General features: G+C 41.4%; 1 long non-coding RNA gene across 1 annotated transcript; it reads right to left on the bottom strand.

The window, feature by feature from the left end:
• Positions 1 to 6781: 6781 nt before the first annotated feature.
• Positions 6782 to 17117, bottom strand: LOC125416393 (uncharacterized). The gene is made up of 3 exons (XR_015735815.1): positions 17005 to 17117; positions 7400 to 7524; positions 6782 to 6889 (listed from the first exon to the last, which is right to left on the bottom strand). It is a non-coding gene; the product is annotated as an uncharacterized LOC125416393 (long non-coding RNA).
• Positions 17118 to 17376: the final 259 nt, after the last annotated feature.

Below are 17376 nucleotides of genomic sequence, written 5' to 3'. Positions count from 1 at the left end.
AGCAATGCAGAAGTGTGAGACAAATAAGCCCTTTCCTCCCCAACTTGCTTTTTGATCATGGTATTTTGTTGCAGCAATAGAAACTTAACTAAGGCAATAGTTAAGAGCTACGGTGGGTTATTATGAAGATAATGAAAATACCCTAAACTGAAACATTACACAAATCTGCAAATGTACTAAAAACCCATCCAACTGTAATATTTAAATTGGAGGATTATATGCTATGCAAACAACTTAATGAAGGTATGGAAGGAAAGGAAAAGAGGGAGGGACTAAGGACAGATGGGAAACTGGGGATCTCAAATTCTCCTCTGAATTCCTCTGTCTTGGGTCATCTTGTTTGTTGTCCATGGGCCTGTTGACCATAAGCCTCCGAGGACCCTCCAGCAGCGACTCCCATTTCTAATATGTGAATGCGAATATTGAATTCTTTCCATAAAGAACTTCAACCTTGACCAGAGAACAGGAGAAAGAATGAACAAATATCGTCAAATGAACTACAAACTTCACTTAGACAATTAGAGGTTAGAGTCTGGGGTGTTAAGGTGGATTGTCATCTAGAACAAGCCACTGAAATAGGCCCTTAATAGTTAGAGAAAGACTGTAGCTCCTCCAATTGCGTGTCCAGAGTTAGAGGAGACTATATATATCTTCACCTCTGCCTGGAAGGTGCTCACCCTCCCTTCTTTATTTCCTCTTTCATTTCCTGGATGTGCTGGGGGACAAGGCAAGGGGGTGGTTGGAACACAGCTCATACTTGGCCCAGTTTCTCTTGGGCTCTGTAGAGAACTTTCTCTGAGTCCTTCCTGGACACAGCTGTCATGAGCAATGGCTGAAAAGGAACAGGACCAGGAGTTGGGGGAGCTCCATGAACCCAGAAAGCTCTGGTCACTAGCCAACCCTTGCCAGAAATCTGTCCCTACCCCATCCACCTGGCACTTTCCAGGGCCACGCCACAGGTGGAGCACTCCTTCAAGAGGGTATTCAGAGGGCCCTGCTGGATGCTCTTTGAGGGAATCTTACCCTTTCCCAGAGTGCAGTCTGATGTTGGATCCATTCTCTGCAGACAGCAAACTCAAGAGATAAGCTTACACTTGAGACATCCGTGGAGGAGAGACACTGCTATCGCTCATGCTGACCCATGACAGCCAGCATCCTGACACTCACCCTCCTCAGCGCCCTCTGCCCTCCCCCATAGTCACTCGCAGCTCCCATCCTGACTCATCCTGCCAGGACAAAATCAAAAGAATGAATTTTGGACAGCTGGGATAGTCATCATCTCTCACGCCATGTCTCCAATTCCTGTGGGACCTGCCCTGTGCCCTCCTCCCCCACCCTCCCATGGCCTCTCACTCAATTCATTCTCCTCCTGGCACCAACAGCTTTTTTCCACCGCCCTGCTGGCCTAAGTTCAACGCACCTCCCCAAAGGGTTGTTGCTCCCACTTCATCTGTCTCCCTCATGCTCCTCCTGCTGGAACTGGATCTGCTGGTTCTATTTCTGGATTCTTTCCATTGGCCTCTCTTGGACCAGGCAGCTTGCTTCTTCAGCCGGTCTTGCATTTCTCTGGCCTCTGATGAGCATCGTTGAAATCCTCCTACGGCAGGTGGAGAGCTATAGTCAGCAGCCACGGTCTCTGATGGACCCCCCCTCACCATCTTCCTCATTGTGGCACAGAAACACAGAACTTCCAGGCACATGAAGACTTTATTACCATTTTATATCCCTAAAAGACATTCTTGAGTTTTTTTTCTGCAACGGTCCAACACGGGGTTTAGAGGAGAGCATCTATCTCTTCCAGGTGAATCTCACTTTCATGTCCCCCTGCAACTCCATTCTTTTTCCTGGTTTTTCCATTCCCCACTTTCTCCCACTGTCCAGACGTAGACAGCACACTCTTAACCTCTTGCATTCAATGAATGTCTTTACGTATTTTGTGGCACTAAAACATCCCATGGACACAGCCACTACTCACTTCTTTCTGATGTCTTTCTGTCTTCAGTGCCTTTGTATCCCCTGGGATGAATGCCTCTTCTTAAGCTAGGAATGTCAGTGCTTTCATTTCAAGTCTTTGTTCATTCATCCAGTTAGCAAGGCTGGGAAGAGAACCCGGGGCTTTTGTGCTGAGCAAGGTGCCCTACCACTGAGCTTCCAGGATGATTTCTACTTTTTTTTTATTGTGAAATAAAATTCTACTAAGCTTCCCAAATCGAGGCCAATCAAACATGGGATTTGTGATCTTTCTGTTTCGGTCCCCCTTATCTTTTGGACTGTAGGACTGTGCCTTCCCAACCCTGCTCGGGTCTTATAATATGGTCCCTCTGCTCACTTGGACTCCCTTCTCCTACCACATTTGCTTCTACAGGGCTGTGCCCCATCCCACCCACACCTGGTGTTTTAAGGATCTTGAAAATCATCTTTCCTGCTGACTTCCTGTTAGGGAAATGCAAAGAAGTTTCTATTCAAAAATATCACTTCTGTTGGTTTTCTCTTTGCTTTTAAAAATACTTAAAAGTCCACGCTGACAACTGCAAATGTATATACATAAATATCCACGTACATATGTGTATCTATATGTATGCACACACATATACACACAGCCTACACTCACAATTGAAAATATATGTACATAAATATCTATGTACATATGTGTATCTATCTGTATACATATATTCCTCTCTTTCCTTCCTACTCACTTCTTATACTATAATAGTCAGCCCTATGATGGAAATACAGAAATTTTTCTCACAAAAAAATCCTTCAAAGACCATAAAAAGTCACCCCTACTCACACTTCATCTCCAATAGCCAAAGTTACAAATCGAGTTCTGAAAGACTATACCATTGCACTTACCTAACACGGCCTGACACACAACTAATTGCTGGAGTGTTGGGGTGCACAGACGGTCACACACTTTTCCTTGCTGATTAGAAGGAAATCCTCTGAATCCAGCGGCAGGAAGCACAGGCTCTACTCTCAACTCCTTAAAACCTTGTCGACATAGTATTGTAGGGAAAGCATCAACACCTGCCCCTACCCTGTCTTCATTCTCTTCCCTCACAAGTTCCTGTGGTCGGAGTCCACAGTCTCAGAAATTTGACTTTTCAATTATTGCTCTATTGCATCTTGTTTATTATATTATTAGAGAGAATTTATCAGTCTGACTCTGAAAAAGAACTGTGATGAAGCTCTCTTTCTTTTGAAAATATACTTCTTTTCACCTCTATGTATTTAATCTTTAGATCTCGCTAAATAATGCCCTAGGCAAGCACTGAGACTCCTCAAACCTAGATGTCACACATGCAAAATAAACAGCAGTGGTAACACCTATGAGATCAGATAATAACGAGTGGAAAATATGTGTAATGACTGTCACATGACGGGACACAACTGATGGTCATGACCATCATGGAGTTAGCATGCATCTTTGCTTCTCAAACAATACCTAGTAGGTAGAACTGAAAATAGTTTCCATACTACCCAGGTTGTTTGTGACTGTTAGAGGCAGTGCCATTGGCAACTGGAGTCTGCTTTCCTTTGCCTGCGGGCAAAATGATCTACTTGCAGAGGATCCACTACCAAAGTGGGGCTGCACATGGTGCCATCGGATTTGGATGCTTTTGCGGATGGATCTGTGCCTCTGCTACATTCCCAACCGAGTATAATAAATTTGGGTTTTCTGTCAAACTTTTATTTCCCTCACCTACTCTGGACAAATGACGGCCGACAGTGTTCAGGGAAAAATATTCATGCACTTGTAGGCTGCTTTGTACACTTCGCAGATTGTGTTTATTCAGCTTTCTGACACGATAGCAAAGCCACTGAGATAAATTACAAAGGAAAGAAGAGCTCCTTTAGCTGGAAAGTTCTGAAGATTCTAGCCCATCATTAGCAGTTCCCGTTGCTTTGGGTGGACCAGCACACATTGACAGGAATGTATGACAGAGCGAAGTCACTTGGAGTAGAAGTAGGAAAGTGAGGGAGGAATGTACTGCGGGAGGTCTGAGAATCTGCTCTCAGAGAATGTCCTCACTGATCTAAGAATCTCCTGCTAGGCCTCACACCTCAGGGTTCCACCACCTCCCAGTGGTGTCATCCTAGCAACCAGGCCTTTAACGTGGAGCCACTGAGAGACAACCAAATATCCAAAAGACAAAAGGGCTATCCAAAGAACTTTTTGTAATCAAGGAGGAAAGGACAGAATATCCAACTTTTTATTAATTTTTTATTTATTTTTACATACCAAGCACAGTTTTTCCTCCCTCCTCGCCTTCCATTCCCTCCCCCCACCTCCTTTCTATCCCCGCTACCATCCATTCCTCAGAAAGGGTCAAGCCTCCAACCTTTGAGAGTCCAATGCTTTGAGAGTCAACAAAGCATGGCATATAAAGTTGAGGCAGGACCAAACTCCTTCTCCCTGCAACAAGACTGAGTGAGGCATCCCACCATAGGCAATAGGTTCCAAAAAGTCAGCTCATGCACCTGACAAATTCTGGGACAAATCCTGGTCCCATTGCTAGGGGCCCCACAAACAGACCAAGCTACCCAAGAGACCAATTTTTTTTTATATAATTGAGACCTACATGTGAAATAAGAAGCTATCATTTTATACGTATGGAATTGAAAGACGTCATGAGAAAACTGGAAAAGACAAGGTGTTGGTGAGGATATGCTCACAAAGTCAGGATGGTGACATAATTTGGTGATTGCATAAAAGAACCTGGGAATTCTCAACCAAATCGGGAGTACATTTTAATACACTCTTTGCCCAGCAGTCAGGCTCCTGGGTAATAGCACAGAAAAATTACCCACAGGTACCCAGTAAAAATCCTGTGGGAGGATTGTGGGTTAGACCCGAAATGTGTCCCCCACAGGCTTCGTGCTGCTTTGCTTTGGGGACATGGTGCCACCTTTAGGAGGTAGGTCTTACTGGGAAGAAGGGATGTCACTGGGAGAACGCCCTTGGATGTGGCATTGGGACCTGACCCCTCTCTCTGTTTACCAACCAGATAACTTATGCTAAACATATTCGCTGACGATGACGGCCTTGGTGACATGCTCTCCGTCTTGCCACAGGAGCCACGCCATGTGGCCATGTGACTACAGACTGAAAGGTCTGAAACTGTGCACCGGAATAAATCTTTCTTCCTTCGAAGTTGCTTTTCTTGGCTGTTTGTCACAGCAACTGAAAGCTGACGGGGAGAAGAACTCCTTGAAGTGTCCCTTACCACGCAAGGGGACTGCAAACAATTTAGCTGAGAAAACAGTGGTGTTTGCTGAGAAACATGGTGGAGAGACCCTACGTGCTTCTCAAAGCCCATTCTCTCAGGCAAAGGAGTGTGAAAATAACGCATCTGTTTGCTTACTATAACTACAGTCCCCACTTGCTGCAGATAATTTTTAAAATCTACAAAAGGAAAGGAAAAAAATACCACTTGTAACCCTACCATCTAGAAGCAAGTGACATTTGGATGCATCCACCTCCAGGATGTCTTTCTTTGCTGTTATAAAAATACAGTGCATCCTTAATATAAATGCATGCTTAATTCAAATAGTATGTCTTTCATACTCTGGAATCTGCTTCTGTCATATACAAAATATATTGGGAAAAGACTTTTCTCCTCCATCCGCCAAGGACCAAACAGGAAACAGATGGTACACTCAAAATAGGATGAGTCCAGAGGGGTTTATTCAGAAGGGACTGTTTACTAAAGTATGTGTGGGACGTAAAGTGGCCTGCATCCCGCTTTGTCTGAGATCATCCTAAGCCATATCTACTGCCTCGATATCACACCCAGTGTGATAGTTCCAATATCTCTATTTTAAATAAAGATTTGTGTGAATTCTTGCATTACAATCAAGTGGCATTGGTTTGGGAAATTAGGCTCCTAGCAGCTGCCATGGGATCCTTTCAAAGTGTATGTGATGGTTGTGCCTTAAGCCCATGGTAAAGTCTGGAAGAATATTAGTGGTGATAATGGTTACTCTCCCCTGTGATTTCTAGACCCAGTGATTCAGCATCTCCTGTCCTGGAGAGGATGGACAGGTAAACAAGCTGTTAGAGAAAGCATCTCCTAGCCTTAGGTTATAGCGGTGGACGCTCAGGTGTTCTGTGAGTATAAAATTACCCTTTTAGTTGTCATGATAAAAACAGACTCAGGAAGTGAGGGTTGACTGTAGTTCCCGGTTTGCAGGCACAGTCTGTCGTGACAGGGAGGGGCATGAGACAGCTGGTGACGCTGTGCCCAGTCAGGAAGCAGAGATAGATGGACGCCGTGCTTTGCTTACTGTCTCAGTCACGGTTAGCTGTGATGAGACACCATGACCAAAAGCGACCTGGGGAGGAAAGGGTTTATTTCACTCATGGTTCCACATAGCAGTTCATCATCAAAAGCAGTGAGGGCAGGAACTCAGGCAGGGCAGGAACCTGAAGGCAGAAGCTGATGCAGAGGCCATGAAGGAGTGCAGCCTCCTGGCTTGCACCTCATGACTTGCTCAGCCTGCTTTCGGACAGAAGCCAGGACTGCCAGCCAAGGCTGGCCCAATTCAGAATGGCCTGGGTTCTCCCCAGTCAATCACTAATTAAGAAAATGCCATACAGGCTTGCCCACAGCCAGATGTTAATGGAGACATTTCCTCGGCTGAGGTTCCCTCCTCTCCGGTGACTCTAACTTATGTCAAGCTGACATAAAACCAGCCAGCGCACTCACTTTCTCTCTTTTACTTAACCTAGGACCCCAGCCTATGGAATGGTACCACCGCATTTAGGATGGGTCTTCTCACCTCAGTTAATCCAGTCTCGAACTCCCTCAGAGACAGGCCCAGAGACTGTCGCCTAGGTGACTTTAGATGCTGTCAAGTTAGCAATCAGCATTAACTCTTTAAGACCCTTTGTAAATTGAAAAGATGTAAGTTAAAAATTCATTTAACACACTCAACCCACCAAATAGCACAGCACATTGGCACACTGGAGAGCATTCACTGTTTGCCCACACAGTTGCCTGAACCCCTGAGGACCTGTAGCTACTTTCTGTTAAGTTTCAGGAGACAGTATTATAGTACAGAGCATGAGCCCAGGAAAACATCAAACTTCAAAACCTGAAATACCATTTCTACTAAATTCCCTTTAGTTTCACCATGTTAAAAAAAATGAAACAAAAACGAACATTCAAAACCTTAGAAGTGACGTCACCATTAAGTTCGGCACCATCTCCTCTCGGTTCCATTGTCGCTGATAACCACTTGTGTCTGTAGTCAGCTGGCAGTGGGTGAACGAAAGCTAAGAAATGCTCAGAGCTATCAGGAGAGGAGCAATGCCTTGGAGGATGGGGAATTATGGGCTAGATATGCTTAAAACATATACAGGAGATGCACATTGAAGCCATACAGCAAAACATACCACAGTAGCATTTTGTCACTTGCTCTTCTGTTTTGCAAAATAAGCTGCAATTCATTCCTGTTATTGTTCTTTTGTAAAAGTTGATTTTCTAAGAAATTCTTCCCACAGTCCAATAGCCATGAATTCTAAAAACGAAAAGGAAAAGAAACGAAGTGCACGTTTAATGAAAATTTACTAAATTTTCATTTCTCTAGAAACCTGATGAATATGTAATTGGTGCAAAATTTTCGCCAGTGTTTCCTATCCAGCACAGGGAGTAAAATGTAAAGAAAGAGGCGTCTGCTGGGAGGAAAGCTGCAGCATTCATTTCATTAGAGAGCAATTGTGACAGACCGGGACCCCTAACAATAATTTTACATATGCAGATCTCCATATCAAGGAACTCTGACCTTTCATTTATATCAAATGAGTTCCTAAATGAAAACAGTTAAAAACACAAAAGGATGCTAGCCAGCTTGTTGGTTTCAACAGTGAGAAAAGGAATATGACAAACAGTTCCAGTTTTATATCAATGTTTACAAGTGACTGAAACACAAAACTGGCTATCTGTATTTCAGAACCAAGCCTCGATTTTAAATTCAGTTCATGGAAAAAGACAAAAGTGGTTTTTTTTTAAATTGATTTTTATTGAGCTCTACATTTTTCTCTGCTTCCCTCCCTGCCTCTCCCCTCCGCACTTCCACCCTCCCCCAAGGTCTCCATGCTCCCAATTCACTCAGGAGATCTAAGACAAAAGTTTTTAACATGATATAAATCAGGAAAACTTTAAACTCAGTTGAAAATTTTAATATTGAAGAAAAATTATTTATTCAGGCAGTAGTGACATGAACATAAATTTTGGTAAAGAATAAAAGCATGGCTCTTAAAAGTAATATTCTTACTAAATGAAAAAATCAATGAACAATAATGTGCTTACAACTGGGTGGAGTGCAGACTTGCCCTTATTCATCCAAGAACTCAGCATTTCAAGTAGAGACTACAGTTGTCAAAACTTATGAGCATTTCTCTTTATTCATATCAACATCTATAAAAGTTTGTGTCAGAGATGATGCAAGGTTTTAAATTAAATTAAATATTTTTATTAAAATGCTTTCACATAAGTATGCTCTCTCTTGTTTTGTGATATTAATTATAGAAATTTTGAAACAATGAAAAGCAGGTTAGATGGTTCAGTGGGTAAATGTGCTTGCCCCCAAGCCTGTTGACCTGAGTTCAGTCCTCCCGGACACCCACATAGTGGACGTGAGAACTAACTTCTACAAACTGTCGTCTAAGTTACGCATGTTCTCTGTAGCATGCATACACATGTGAACACATACAAGCGCATGTGTACACATACATATACAAACACAAATTTAAAATTAAATAAAATTTTAAAAAGAATTGAAAAACTACATTAGAGGTGTCCTAAAAGTATAGAAAATGTTTTACAAACCAGCTTTCCAAATTTTAACCATATTCCCTTTAAAGTAAGTTGAGCTTTTTAATACGATATACAGCAAATAGCATCCTCCCAAATCTTCAACTTCTGAGTCTTCCCACCAATTTTAATGATGCAATCAAAACTTGAAAACAACAAACTAGATAATGGATGCTAAAAGTGTGTTAATTTTTAATTCTGAGAAATCTGTATGTAAGTTTTAAATCTCTTTGTTTTATTTTATTATTTCATGTTTCTGGATGTTTTGTCTGATGAATGTTTGTGCTCAACATGCCTTTCTGGCACCCCTGGAGACCAGAAGAGAGAGTCAGATCCCCTGGAATTGAAGTTATAGGCAGTTGTGAGACACCTTGTGGGTGCTAGGAATTGAACCCATCTTTCCAGACTGAGGTTGTAATGTCTTAACTCATAGAAAGAATTTTCACATGGAGTTTTCATTTTCCATTGAATAAATAAACTATCTACATAGAGATGGAACCGCAAAGGGCTGTCATTTCATGGGAAGTACATTTGTCTAAGCATTCCCATGAAAGCTTCAACACAATTCTTGACGTGTTTTCCTTATAAAAATCTTTCTTGCTATACCTGCCTGTGAGCATAAGGATAAGATTTCAAATGTAGTAAGGGATTATGCTGGTCTAGCAAAGTGATGCTGACAGACTCTTTTCTACGGTCCATGATGTCATTAGTCTCAGGAAGCCACCTAGGTTTCCATCCAGTACCAGACATGATTTCCTCCTGTTCAGCAGGCCTTAAGTCCAATTAGCCAGCTGTTGGTTGCCACCGACATGTGAGTGGTGCTTACTGAAACTTCACAGATGCCTCATGCTGGTCATTGTCATTTTCACTGCAGGTGTACAGGGCTGTTCAATTGCTTACCTCCCTTCACTGTTAACAAGGCTTTTTCTGGAACCATGGGAGCTAGACTGCAGGAAAAGAGGCTTTCAGGTTAGATCCAGCCGAACCAGCTGAGTCTTGTGCCCTAGGTGTGCAGTGTCTTCATCAATAGGGACGTGCCCTCAACCCCTGAGAGGCAATGAAGGACTAACGTGATCATTTATATTGTAGGAGTAACTTGGACTACCCTGACCAACCATTCAAAATTTTTGTTAGCCTATGATCCTTTTGGGGAGTATTATCAGCCAAGTGTTTCAACCTTCTTTAAGATACACATGGGTGTGGGGTAGGTATAATTTTAGCTAAATATAAAATCGTATGATTCCTTGAGACTTAATCAGACAACTTTGATGTGATTTGTCTCTTGCCCCCTGCCCACCCCATCTTCAGGAGATGTATTGACCCTCCTCCCTCCTACCCAGATGGAACCCACTCTCTGTCTTGTATCACCTGTATCCTGTCCCAACTCAATCTATTTTTCTTTTATATTATCCTGGTTTCCGTGGTTACTCCATGGTGTATCCCCACCTCTGAGGATTTGGAGCTAGGAACAGGAGACGGGACAGTGCTTGAGGTGTTTGTCTTTCTGGACTTGGGTTACTTTGTTCAATATAATTTGTTCTAAGTTCATCCATCTACCTGCAAATTTCATGATTTCATTTTTCTTTACATCTGATTAGCAACCCACTGTCTGTGTATACATTTTCATTATTCACTTGTCAGTTGAAGGCATTTAGGTTGTTTCCATTTCCTGGTTATTCTGACTAGGAAATCAATAAGTAAATATGACTGAGCAAGTATCTCTGCAGTGGAATCTCAAGTCCTTTGGGTATAAGCCAAGGAGTGGTGTAGCCGAGTCACAGGGAAGGTTGACTTTGAATGCATCTTTGAGGATTCTCCATACTGATTTCCAGTGTGCTTTCCCAGCAACAGCAAGTGAGGGCTTCTCTTCCTCTGCAGTCTAGTCAATATACTGTCAGTTATTTTGTTGATCTTAGCCATCCTGACTGGGACCAAATGATATCTCATGTTCTTTTAATTTTAATTTCCCTAGTTGCTAGAGATAATGAACAGTTACTGAAGTATTTATTAGTCATTTTTATTTCTTCTGTTGAGAACTCTCTACTTAGATGCCCAGTTCATTTTTCTTTAATTGGGTTGTTTCCTTGACTCTTTGGGTTTTTTTTTAATTCTTTGTATATTTGGGATATTAACCCTCTATCAGATGTAAGTTAGCAAAGATTTTTTTTCATCTTCACTCACTTGATTGTCTCTTTAGCCACACAGAAGCTTCCTAGCTTCCTGCTGTCCCTGCTGTCAATCGTTGGCCTTGATGCCTTGGCAAATGGAGGTCTTTTCAGAAAGTCCTTCCTGTACCTGTACCTCTTAAGATGCTCTTTATGATTTCACTCCTAGTCAAGGACTAGAGGCAACTAATGACTTCTGGGAGTAGACATAGCCTTTTCCAGAGATGAGCACCCTCCCTGGTTGCCCAGTGCAGAGTGGTCAGCTCTAAAACCATAAACACACAAACTAAAAAAACCTCAGAAATTGTACTTGCATGCATATATCCATAACAATATACGTGCACACACATATAGAAATGTATGTAACCATAATAAAGAAACTTGAGAGTGGGAGGGACCCAAGAGGTGTATGAAGGAGGGTATCTGGGAGAGGCTTGAGAGATAAAATGTAGGAAAAAAAGGGGTGTGATTCTGCTTCAATTTAAAAATAAATTCTAGGAAAAATACTTCTTGAAAATAGGACATCCAACTGGGAATTTAAAAAGATAACTAACAACATAAAATTTGGGGCTGAAATTTTATATACTATAAGACAAGAACAATTTGAAATATACATTTCAACAGGTGCTCCAGAAAGTGTTTTCATAACTAGTAAAAACATGATGCACATAAAGCAATTAGTTGGAGGCGTCAGCATCAAATATATTAAACTGAAAATATAACTTTGAAAAAAATTAAAGAAAATGCTATTTTAAAATTAAAATACTTAGGCAATCTTGTAAAATATTCTTCATTAAACTAGTGACACAATGATAAATAAAAGCACATGGTTAGATATTGAGAATAGTTATTATTATGAATGTGTATCTTCTTATTAGTATATATTTATTCTACATAATAGTGTACTTCATCATGGCATTTTCATACGTGTATATAATGCATTTTGATCATGTCCACCCTTTATTTTCATGTTTTGTGATTCAGTAGGTGAGTTTAATTTGGACTGCTTACAGGAACATGGGTTATTTATAGGACATAGCCAACTTAACAGCAGTTACATTACTGTATAAAATAAAATCTCTCTCTCTCTCTCTTATACACACACACACAAACACACACACACACACACACACACACCTTGCTTCTCTCGCCTCTACAACAACCTTTGGTGCTGTCTATCATCCTCAAGGAGGGGTGGAGCCTCATGAGCCCCTCTCCATCCCCAAGGAAGTACAGATGGGTTTAAGTTGTGCAGACCATGGACAGAGAATCACAAGAACGTTGAATGAGTGGATGCAATGGTCCTGTCGTGCCTAGAACACTGAGTTCCTCGGGCTCCACCCTTTCCTCTGGCTCTTACATTCTTTCTGCACCCCTTTTTTGTAATGCTTACTCAACCTTAGAACAGGCAGCGCAGATGCCTTATTTATGAGGATTCACCAGTTGTTAGGAGTGTCTGAGTAACTGCCATTCACAAAACAAAAAAAAAAATCTTCTCTGATCAAAGTCAACAGCACTGATCTGAGGACCTAACCATTAATATAAAGAAGGAAATTTGATGGCAACAAAAAAGTTTAACATTTAAAAAAAAACAATCATTTTTTTAAATTATTTATTTATTTATTAAAAATTTCCACCTCTTCCCTGCCTCCTTTTTCCCTTCCTCTCCCCACCTCCCCCTCCCTCTTTAGTCTTAAGAGCAGTAGGGTTCCCTGCCCCATGGGAAGTCCAAGGTCCTCCCCCCTCCATACAGGTCTATAAAGGTGAGCATCCAAACAAACCAGGCTCCCACAAAGTCAGTCCATGCAGTAGAATAAAAACCCAGTGCCATTGTCCTTGGCTTCTGATGGAGCATGTGATCAAAATGGACAATCATATTTTTTAAGCAAGCTCCTGCTATATACTCCCTGCTGGCCTAGAATTCACTGTATGCCAGGTTGGACTTTAACTTGAAGCAATCCTCCAGTTTTAGTTATAGGCAAACAACACCATGCCTGAATAAATAATCCATCTTGCAATTTCAATTCAAAGAATATGTGTATGTTGTTTTAGTTCTTGAGGAAGAACTTTACAATTGAAACTAATCTTGACTGAAACTATCATATATGTTCCTAACATGATAAAATCTATTTTCTCAAAAAATGAGTTAAAATAATTATTTTGTGACAGTCTTTGACCTCTGAAAGGTAATGAAAAGGTCCCAGTTACTTTAGGCCAGTGGTTCTTCACATCTAAAGCTGTGGCCCTTTAATACAGTTCCTCATGTTGTGGTGATCCCTACCATAAAATTATTACATTGCTACTTCATAATTATAATTAAAAACTAAAAATAACTGTTATGAATCATAATGTAAATATCTGATTGCAACCCCAAGAACCACTACTTTAGGCCAAAGAAACACAAGTAAAAGTGTAAGGAGAGGGCAGTGCTACTTCTAAGCCAATGGGAAGGAAGGGAGCAGAACCCTGGAGACTGAGGCTTCTCAGGAAGATGTCTGAGTTGGAGGGCATTAGCTTGCAGTTGTCTCATAGCAGAGGAACCAGAGGCACAGTTTCTTTCTCTTTTTTTTTCTCCACCTTGGATGCTCTGTTGAGGCTAACTGAACCCAACTGGAAGAAGCAAACAGGAACTCACTGATCAGGACCTGCCCAGGGCAGAAGGTAGGTGAGGGAAGGTAGGGGAAGAATCCTGAGGTGTAGACAGGAGGCATCTGGAACTTGTCTCACCTCCAGGACTGATTTTATGTTGGCCTCATGTTTTTAACTATGAATCCTTGGGTCAAGTTCAATATTTCATAGAGACCAAATACTTAAGGCAAAGGCATTCACTAGCATGGGAGACCTAGAAACCAAATTCTTACTTCATTGAATGTCTACAGACCACTCTCCCCTGTCTCTATATTACAGTGATCTATGCATCTTAAAAAAACAAAGTTAAACTGTTGAACATAAATACCAAGATTTCTCTCATCGTAAGCAGTGTTACACAAAACAACCTCACAATTTTGGTATAAAATATTACTTTCATCAAAATGCTCCTAGGACTAGAAGGACCAGGTTGGGGGTGGGAGGAAGTCATCTTTGCTTCTTTATTCTTCTATCATCCTTCCAAGACACTGTCCATTCACACGCTATTACTTGCAATGCTTGAGAAGGCCCACTTCTTCCACATTCTTCCCAATACTTGATATTGGCTTTATTGCTTTATATTAGCAGGTGTGTGTGTGTGTGTGTGTGTGTGTGTGTGTGTGTGTGTGTGTGTGTGTTAGATATAAAAATAATGCCTGGGACTGGGGAGATAGCATGGTTAGTACAGTGTTTGTCATATATGTATGGGGATCTGAGTTCAATCTCCAGTACATACACCAAAATAAATAGATGATAGATAAATGATTGATAGATAGATAAATAGATAGATAGATGATAAATGGATAGATAGATAGATAGATGATAGATAGATAGATAGATAGATAGACAGACAGATAGATAGATAGATGATAGATAGATAGATGATAGGTAGATAGATAGATAGATAGATAGATAGATAGATAGATGGATGGATTGATAAATGATTGTTGATTAATAGATGATAGGTAAATGATTAATCACTAAATAATAGATTAATAGATGGATAGATAGATAGACATATAGGTAGATGATTGATTGATAGATGGATAGATAGATGATAGATAGATGGATAGATAGATGGATAGATGATAGATAGATAGATAGATAGATAGATAGATAGATAGATAGATAGATGATGGATTGATAAATGATTGTTGATTAATAGATGATAGGTAAATGATGAATCACTAAATAATAGATTAATAGATGGATAGATAGATAGACAGGCATATAGGTAGATGATTGATTGATAGATGGATAGATAGATGATAGATAGATGGATAGATGGTAGATAGATAGATAGATAGATAGATAGATAGATAGATAGATAGCTGTACATGGTAACACACATCTGAAATATTAGTGCTGAGGAGACAGAGACAGACAGATTCCTGAGGCTCACTGACCAGGTAGCCCAGCTTAATAATGGAACTCCAGGCCCATGAGAGACCCTGTCTCAAAAAACAAGGTGGATGCTTATGAGAAACAATACTGGAACTCATCCTCTACCTCCAAACATGTGCGTAAATACTTGTACATGCATCCACACAACTGAACACACACATGTATGTGGATTTTTAAAAATACTCTTGTTAATTCAATCTGAACTTTTTTTTTACTTCTCAGATATTTTTTCTATGTATATATACACATATTATTATATGTATTTATTGGTCATTTGAATTTCCTTGTTGGTTATGTCTGCTTTCTTCGTTGTTAGTTGCAAAGGTTCTTTATATGAATAATATAGGTAATAACTATCCTGTGTGCGTTTAGTACGACATTTTAAGACATAGAAACCTTTGATGTTTGTGGAAACAGATCTGTTAACATTTTCTTTGCAGATTTCTTATTTCTTCCTTTGACGTCTTATATAAAAAGTCCTTCAGCTCAAAATGGTCTATTTTTAGATGAGCTGCCCCGACCTTTGCCCTTTACTAAAGGAGGATGAGATGAAGAAAGGCGCATAACATCTCTGTGAGCTCAGAAACCAACAAGAGAAAACACATAAATTTCAAATGGCTGGATGGGGCCAGCAAGGGAGAACTCTGCTCTCAGCATTAAAAGCCGGATGTAGCTGTGACCTGGAAATAGAATATCTTTTCCTATTGTCAAGTCTGATTTGGTTTCAAGCAGCCCTAAAGCACAGTCAGAGAAGATTCCCAAGAGATGGAATTTGTCAAAGCCACAGTCTGGACCTGGACCCGAAAGCTTTCCTGCCCCCACCCCCACCCCAGGAGGGGCCACCGCCTCTCTCTTTCAGACACAGGTAGGTGCAAATCCCAATAGTGTTAATATCCTGGTTAGGTACGCGCTTGTTTCTGAGTGATTGAGAAGCAACTGTTTGACCAAAAGAACTATTTAGGAAAAAAAAAAAAAAGCGTAGGGCAGGAGGAAGGAAAGCCTACCCACCCACCCACCCCCATCCCCCCGGCCACATGCACCTGGCAAAGCCCCCCTCCCTAGGGGCCACTCCTTCCCTGGACAGCTGGTGTTTCCCACCCCCGCCCCAGGCCTGGCCCCCAGCCATAGACATGCTCCAAATGATGTCTATCCTAGACGGATCTTTGCAGATGCTATTTTGATAAAACTCTAATCCTTTCCCTGCTCCTCTGCCATTAACCCTCAACCCCCTGTCTTTGTGCTGGTGAGCCTGCGTGTTTGGTGAAAGGAGGGGGCAGGAGACAGGGTAACTTCAGAACCAGCAAACACAGTCTCCAGTTTCATGGGCTGGAACAATGTAGGGAGATGACTGTCTGATCTCAGCTATTGGAGACAGACAGGCTGCGGAGAGAGGCCACCCTAGCTGGCCTTCCACTGTCTGGAAATCCAACACAGGAGAGGTTGTGTGGAATACTATGAATGTACTGACCCATTTCTTCTAGGTATAAATACAGATTTCGTTTTCCATCTCCCCCTCTCCTCTACCCCCCACAGAATAGCCAGATCAAAGCCTTCATCAGTTGTACTGTTGGTAATAACAAAAATAATGTATGGGGCATGGTAGGTAGAAAGATAAATGATAGATAGATAGATAGATAGATAGATAGATAGATAGATAGATAGATAGATAGAGAGATAGATTTGCTGCTTATTGAAAATTCAAATTTAACCCAAACTATATGGAATGGGAACAGACTTGTTTGCATTTTAGCTAAAGTTGGCAGCCCTGCAGCCCCGCAGCCCTGCAGCCCTGCAGCTCTGCAGCCCCTTCCACTAAAGGCATGCTCTTTCAACTCCATTTTTTTCTAAAGAGGACACAGCTCAGTGGTCCAGCACCTGCCTAGCACACAGGAAGCCCTGAGTCTAGCCCATTCTCAGCACTGAAAATGCAGTATAAAATTCTCTGTAACAGTATTAGTCACAATAGCTCACATATACTATGCACTCACCTTGGAATTATACTATGACACGGATGCTTACATTTCTTAATACATGCGAATATGAATTGGAACTGCAGGTGTAGCTCAGAGGTTGAGCAGGCATGCAGAAGGCCCTCGGTTTGGTCCCCAGGTACTAAAGTAGGAACAAACATATGTGAATTTTATTAATGCACTGTGCACACGACCCTATGAAATATGAGCCATTTATCCTCGTTTTACTTATTACAACAATAACAGTAACAATGAGACTGAAGTCATTAATGCACACACTGCTTCAGAGTGATGGCCTCCCACCTCCGTGAAGCCCACATTCTTGCCGTCTCCCGGCAGCCCCAGCACTCGAACCTGCCTTCAGCCCACTAAAGCCAGCTGGCTGTTCCA

The sequence above is a fragment of the Myodes glareolus genome, chromosome 1 (genome assembly GCF_982192425.1).
Source record: "Myodes glareolus chromosome 1, mMyoGla1.1, whole genome shotgun sequence".
NCBI lineage: Eukaryota > Metazoa > Chordata > Mammalia > Rodentia > Cricetidae > Myodes > Myodes glareolus.
The sequence above is the reverse complement of the archived record's forward strand: the minus strand, read 5'-3'. Positions and strand labels throughout refer to the sequence as shown.